The sequence below is a fragment of the Prionailurus bengalensis genome, chromosome A2 (genome assembly GCF_016509475.1).
Source record: "Prionailurus bengalensis isolate Pbe53 chromosome A2, Fcat_Pben_1.1_paternal_pri, whole genome shotgun sequence".
Taxonomy (NCBI): Eukaryota; Metazoa; Chordata; class Mammalia; order Carnivora; family Felidae; genus Prionailurus; species Prionailurus bengalensis.
The window spans coordinates 83,201,317-83,209,252 of record NC_057348.1 but is presented as its reverse complement, the minus strand read 5'-3'; the positions used below and the strand labels follow the sequence as shown (position 1 = coordinate 83,209,252).

The window sequence follows — 7,936 nt, the reverse complement described above, 5'->3', positions numbered from 1 at the left end:
AGTCTCAAAGGTGAAGGATCAGTCCCACTGGGGGGAAAACAACACAAGTAGAAATAAAAAACAAAAACAAGAACAAAAAACTGCTCCTACAGAGCTTAAAATCTAGTTAAGGGAGACAGAATATTAAATAAGTAATTGAAATATAAAAGATATGATCTTGATTGTGATAAGGCTCAGAGCTATGCCTTCTTTGTCCATAGTAACTATATAGGTTTTTATCAAATACATTTTTGTATTAGCCATATCTGTAGCTCACGTTTTCTAATGTACTGTACTGTTTTCCCCTCTAATCATTTTTAACTCATATGAACTTGTTTCTAAGCTGCAAGGTAGAGAACAGATAAATCAATACATTTATTTTTTTAATTTTTTTAATGTTTATTTATTTTTAAGAAAGAGAGACAGAACACAAGTAGGGGAGGGACAGAGAGAGGGAGAGACAGAATCCGAAGCAGGCTTAAGGCTCTGAGCTGTCAGCACAGAGCCTGATGCAGAGCACAAACCCACTAGCTGTGAGATCATGACCTGAGCTGAAGTCGGATACTTAACCAACTGAGCCACCCAGGTGCCCCTAAATGAACACATTTAAAAAATATAACACAATGTTATAATATGTAGCAGGTTTCGAAGTGAGAGAATAGAGCATTATACAAAAAATGCCAAGGATCTTTCTCAAAACTAATTGATCATTAGCATAACACTTATCTTAAAAGTATAAAATGGTTGAAGTCAGAGAAATGGTCTGAGGTTTAAGTGAGGTCACTTAAAAACCTGCTCAATAAAAGAAGGCTCCTGAACAGAGGCCAGGCTACCTCAGCAGAAAGACACCAAAGGAGGAAATTATTTTGAGAAACAATTTGCAGTGCTTAAGCATTTTCTCTCCTTGATCAACAGGAGGGAGGTCTTTGCTCATACCTCATGCCAAGTAAAAGGGGCTTTAGGGCATCATTCTGACAGCTTGATATGTGCCCTATGGAGCTTGATGGGGCAAAGGGACTGGTTTTCTACTCAATGTTGGAGAAAAGTGAGAGGTTCTGACTGGATTATCTGCCTGGCAATTGAGTTCACAGAGGTTACCATTGTCAGATCAAGCCACTATCCACTGTTGGCTCCCCAGAGGTGTGTATTTCCTATGGTTCAGATGTGGGCCCTGCATCAGGCAGCCAGCATAGGAGCCATTTACAAAGGCTCTACAAAATGCTGGTGGCAGATAACAAAACTGGCCAGCTGGAAGAGACATAAGGTATAGAGATGGTTTTACTTGCTAGTACAGTCATATTCTGATGTTAGTATACTCTGGCAGGTATTCAAAAGCTGACTGTTTTTATCATGTTGTGCTTTCATAGGTATCTCAAAGATTCTCCTACTGAGAACAACTAACTTCAACTACCTAAATGAGGACAAAGCCATTCCACCAGACTCCTGCTTATCTGCCCCCCTCAGCTCCAGCATTCTGCCATACCCTGCAGGGCTCTTTCCAGGCAGATCTCAAAGCAGCTGCATGAGACGCACTCAGATAGGATCTATTTTAAAATGACATCAGAACCACCCCTTCAAAGTCAACCCTTTTATATGATAAAACTAGTTTTTGAGCCATCTCTGCTGAAATTTTTACATAATTGTCTTTGTAACTCACTTAAGAATATGAGAGAAGAAAAAAAAAAGACTATGAGAAAAGATACCACCTATTGGTTTGTTTTTAGCCTTTGGACCTCAACTGAAGCTAAGGCAGAAAGCATTCCATTTTTAAATTGTGTTAATAAACAAGCAAATCAGGATATTTTAAGTGTCAGTGCTGAAGCAAGTTAACACCATGGAGACACTGAAAGAAAAAAAATCAACAAAGTTTGGGTATGGGGAAAAAGAAGAAGCAGGAGTTAAGCATGACTTTAAGGATTAAGGTTGATGTATTAAAGGAAATTATGGGGGATTATTGCATAACTAGAATAAATTGACCATAGCCTTTTATTCATCTTCTTAAGTCTTTTCTTTTCCCCCAAAGTCCTGTTAAAATCCAGCAAATAATTAAAAAGCTAACAACCTATAGAGAAGAAGAGATATGGGGCAGATATAATAGTAAAGTTATGATCATTCTGCAAAAGCAAGAAGCACCCCTACTCAAGGTTTGGTTGGGATGTTAAGACTGATGACCCTACATACACACCAAGAGGGTATGAAAAGCTTTATTACTTACATAACTGTTGTCTCTAGGGAGAGCAGGGCAGGAATTTCAAACAGGTCTGAAATAGCTTACGAGAGCAAAGAAAGGAAACTAGCCTGGATTTTGTTGCAGTTAGGATGTGGAAATAGATGCAGAGTTCCCACGTAAGCAGGTAGAGATTTGCAAGGTTTGAATCTTTTAATGGTTCCAAGGTAGGGAGCACCCAGGTTTTCTTATCAGCTTGCCCAGTTGTGGGATACCATGGGTATGGGAAGGGATGAGGCTTCAAAGCTGTCAGTGGTCAATATCAAACAATGAAGTTTGTCTCCTCATGACAGTAGACTTTTTGAATCAGACAAAACAGTTGAAAGAAAGGCAAATCGCTGATTGGGAAAATTAGAGCCATTTTCAAGCAGAGGCAGGAAATTTAATTAAAAGTGAGGGTGTTTGTCATAGAGAAACCCTGAGAGGCATGTAGCAAGAACTATGAGGCTGAAATGAGGCTCATACTTTTCAGGAGCAACTTAAGGGAGCCAAGGACCAGTGAGGTAAAGCTTTAAAAACACAGAAGGAAAATGACTTCTCATATATGAATCACGTTGAGTGGGGAAAAAAAGTCATTTTCAGACATTCAAGGTAAAACAATTTATTTACCATGATGACTCTCCTTAGGAAATGAAGGAAGGACAAAGGTTGGCATGATTGCGTATTTTCCAGTCATTTAACGTATACATGGGAACGTATGGAGGAAAACAGTGATTTACATAAACAACTAAGAAAATTCTTAAGATATACTATGGTTGAAACAAGCAAAAAACAAAGAGAGGTCAAGGGCAAAATTTGTTTTCTGGCCCAGAAGAGCAACAAATCATGATTGTAGATGAAGAAGTCCTTCCATAAATAAAAGGAATAGGAAGTAGAAGAAGGACAAGGGAGAGGAAGAAGGGAGAGAAAATATGAAGGGAAGGAAGGAATGAAGAAAGGAAGGAAGGAAGGAAGGAAGGAAGGAAGGTAGGAAGGAAGGAAGGAAGGACAAAGGTTGGCATGATTGTGTATTTTCCAGTCATTTAACGTATACATGGGAACATATGGAGGAAAACAGTGATTTACATAAACAACTAAGAAAAAAACTTAAGAAATTATCAGTATGAATAGGAAAAAGTTCCATTAGACAATAAGTACAATTATAGTACACTACAGTATTTTATTCAGTAGAGAATTATGTTTACAGTCTCATAGCAATATAAACACTGACTGTTAATTTAACCAAAAATTGTAATTATAAAGGAAAGATGCAAGGACCAGAGGTAGGAATATGGTGTAAGAAGGCATATCCTCAGCTACCATATTAGAATGCCAGTAGATATAAAAATTCATCACTGAATTAGCCAAATAGAAATATGAATATAAATTATGACATATAAAAATAATACTGTTATGCCCAGAATTTATGATCCCCAAAGACAACCAGGGAGCCGAGTCCAATGCAAAAGCAAAGAGCCTTTATTCGAGCTAGCTTGAGCTCAATCCCCTACCTGCACCGACGCAGTGGTGAGATACCAGAGAGAGAGAGTTTCAAAAGCACAAAGGTTTTATAGGCGTCTAGGGGCAGTTGGGGGGGTGATGGTCGTGGCCTTAGCCGATTGGCTGGGGAAGGGTCAGAGTCCCGTTGCGCTGGTTGTCGGGCATGGTTTGAACGGGTGAGCGGGAAGTTATTCAAGGGGAGGAGGCGTGGTCTGAGGTTTGAACAGGAATTCCTTTCTGTGGTTTTCGGGAAAGGGGCCACGTCGGGGACTTAGTCACTCAAGATGGAGGACACAGAACAAGATGGAGGCGGCCGGCATAGGTCCGCTCTTTCAATTACAAAGTGGTTCTTTGAGAGCAGAAAAAGAATTAAAAATATAATCCCTTCAGTATTCTTTGACATTTTGATTGTAAGCATGTATTACTTTGAAAAAAATAAAATGATTTTAATAATTAGAAATTAAAGTCAGGTGGACCTGAGAAGAAAAGGTGGGCTTAGGTTTAAATGTGTGGAGTTTGGAAAAAAATTTTTTTAAATGTTTATTTTTGAGAAAGACAGAGACAGAATGCGAGTGGGTTAGGGGCAGAGAGAGGAGACACAGAATCCGAAGCAGGCTCCAGGCTCTGATCTGTCAGCACAGAGCCCAACATGGGGCTCAAACTCACGAGCTGTGAGATCATGACATAAACTGAAGTCGGAGGCTCAACCACTGAGCCACTCAGGTGCCCTGAAAGAAAATTTTTTAATGTTTATTTATTTTTGAGAGAGAGAGAGAGAGCGCGTGCATAGGGGAGGGTCAGAAAGAGAGAGGGAGACACAGACTCTGAAGGAGGCTCCAAGCTCTGAGCTGTCACCACAGAGCCCAATGTGGGGCTCAAACTCACAAAACGCAAGATCATGACCTGAGCTGAAGTCAGACACTTAACTGACTGAGCCACCCAGGCGCCCTAAACAAGTGGAGTTTGAGATCACTGCATGATACAGCCCTCAAACATTACCTGCTGATTTGATATTAGGGCTGAACTGGATAAAAGTAGAGAAACAAATACTAGACTCTTATAATAGAGAAGACATCTCAACCAGAGAAGTAAATTGTTCAAGGAACTTATGTATAAAAAATCAGCAATACAGAATGAAAAAAAACAGAATATGCCATTAACTTGCAGAAAGATCAAATTCTCCTCCAAGTATAGATTTCTATATTCATTTTTCTCACATGCTTCATTATTTTTCTAGAATTTCAATAATTCCCTTCTTTCTTTCAGTATAAAAATAATACTCATGAACAAACAAACACAAACCTCCCATCTCAAAAAGAAATTATTAGCAGAAATAATTTAAACTAGCAGAAGCAAATGCTCAGGAAGCATATAGATACTATGACTATCAAACTGTAACATGGGGGCCCCTGGGTGGTCCAGTTGGTTGAGTGTCGGACTTCAGCTCAGGTCATGATCTCACACTTCATGAGTTTGAGCCCTGCATCGGGCTCTGTGCTGACAGCTCAGAGCCTGGAGCCTGCTTCGGATTCTGTGTCTCCCTCTCTCTCTACCCCTCTCCTGCTCATGCTCTCCTTCTGTCTCCTAAAAATAAACAAATGTTATAAAAAATTTTTAAAAACTATAATGTGAGTGGCACAGATATTGTTTTCTCCAAAGTAGCCATTATTAATACTAAGTTTAAGTAGTGAAAATTCTATTTAATGATCTTATGTATTTTTTCATTGGCTAAAACAAGGGATTAACATGATACATTGTAAATGTTCCTTACTGAAACAGAAATGCTACTTTTTCTATGTGAATTGAACATTGACTTAAATCTTAAAAACAAATAAACAGTTTTTGATGGTTTTAATGGTTTCTATTTGCTTTCAATAAGCTTATAAAATATTAATCAAAAACTCCTACAGCAATGAACTCAAAACAGACCCCCACTGAAGTCTTTGTGATGATTTTAGAGCAAGGAGAAATACACATTCCTTCCACTATGTCACTACACAGGAAAACTGTTTCATAATAAATGATCTCACAAGAATTTCATAATGATGAACATATGCTCAGCTTTTTAAAATCCTGTAGTTTCAATGTTTAAAATTAAACAGAGACAAAAATGCAGAGAATACCCATCTTCTGAACACAGAAAGAAAAAATAAGATGTAAATAAGATCTACCCTTTTAAGCACATTTTTTAAAAGACCTTTTTTGGGCATATTCCTAATTATTCCCTTTGAGTAAATACAGCAAATTAAAATTGGATTTTAGATACATACCCGCGTGACTCAAAATCTTTAGAAATGATTTGCTGAATTATCCACCACCAGCAATTTCTCTCCCATACTTGCAAAAATCCCGGATTACCATTTTTTAAATATATACAAATTTATTAGGAAAAATGATGTTGTACATTTATTTAATCTTTTTTCTTTATTATTTGCAATATTTATTTATTTATTTATTGTTTGTTTGTTTGTTTGTTTATTTATTTATTTTTACCAAATAGAGATATAAACCTTTACTTCACGACTTTGTCATAATTCACTTTCTAGTAAGACATGTACTGGGGACAGTTTAAAATACTAGGAAAGCTAGATGCTGGGTGTCTTCCAGTCAGGGAGCAAAGATGTGGTCACTCCAGGGCCAATGCATTCCTGGGGATCTCCAGGCAGCATAGGCCACACGCACCAGCATCATCCAACCCCAGATTTACTTGGAGCCACCTCTTTTCTTGGGGCTGTTAGTCCTCATTTCATGCCAAATTTTCACTAGAGGCTCTCTGTTCTTCCATGTGAGTTCATGACCATAAGTAATATACCATATTCCAAAGACAGCTCCCCCAAGATGTGCTGCATGATCAAAAAATTTCCCTCCCAGGATCATTCCTGCTCTGTCCATGGTAATAATGGCTTTTAGGGCATTCCCTGCTGTGAATGTGAACATTAGAAGGAAGATAATGGCAAGCCTCCCTTCTGGGATCTTTGTGTACACGGTAGCAAGGACAGTCATGATAGCGCCTGATGCACCAAGTGATGGTCCATATCTTCCTGTGGCGAATTTACACACATAACTGACGAAATTGGAAATAACGCCTGCAGATAAGTACACTGCCATGGACTGTTCTTGACCCAGAATGTTCACTATGCTGGAGGAGAAGCTCCACAAAACATACATATTTGCTGCCATGTGAAACAAGGAGAAATGACTGAATATTGACAGCAACATTGGAGAACAAAGGACCTTTGAGGCTGAGTTGGATGTGAAATATCTGATCACTGTCTGCTGTAGAGAAGGTACTCTCCATAAACAGAATACAAAAACATTTGAAGCTATGATACCTTTTGGTTTGATTTCTCTTCCCTTGAATGACTAAAACGTGTAAGCTAACACAAACCTGTCACAGTCTGCTGGTCATCACTTAGGTTATTCCAGCACTTGTTAATCTCCTTCCTGAAGTCTCCTTCCTTTTGTGGTCTTATGCTGTCCAACCAACCAGATTTTATACCATCAAAATAACTCTGGACCCTGGATTTCAGTGATTCATATGGCCAAATGACAGCTGATCCAAATGCACACCTTGTAAACCCAATAGTGAAAAACAAGGGCTTTACAAGGGTCCTTATAGGACAGGGAGAAGGATAAAAGACTGTTTCTTCTACAGGAGGAATCAAAGCACTTCTCTTGCATGTTTCACCACTTGTTCCGGTGATCTTCTAGTTTCAACCTTCCTGGGTGCTTTTCTGAATCCACATTTTTGCTGAATAAAAAAGTTAAACCTGCGTCCAAGCAGTCATGGCGGGGCTGGGGCCACACTGAGCTCCTTGCAGCTGCGGCCGCCTGCCAGCAGAGCCACGCCTGGCCACAGCCCCAGCCTCTCTGCACCCAGCCTCCTATATGTAAACTTTTACTGCATATTTCACTTATTAGTAAAAGCTTTTTAATACTGATAATAATACTTTGTAACATGTTACAAATATTTTCACATTTTTCAATTTATTTTTAATAGATCAAATTATGGTGGTGATGGTTCTATCACCTGCATATATCTATTAGAGTATGAAAATAAAATTCAATGTTCAGATGAAAGATCATATAATGTTACCTAGTCTTTTTTGTTTGTTTGTTTTTGAGCTGAGTGTTCTTTGTCACAAATATATCAAAGAAGAAGTTCAAGGCTAAAACTTTATTCATGAACAGGGAACTGGACATGACATCATTCTTTTCATTCAATTAGCTAGTCTTGTTTTTAAATTTTTT

General features: G+C 38.5%; 1 pseudogene; it reads right to left on the bottom strand.

Moving 5' to 3' along the window:
• Window positions 1–6,386: 6,386 nt before the first annotated feature.
• On the bottom strand, window positions 6,387–7,645 carry LOC122488225 (annotated as a pseudogene).
• Between the last annotated feature and the right edge of the window lie 291 nt (window positions 7,646–7,936).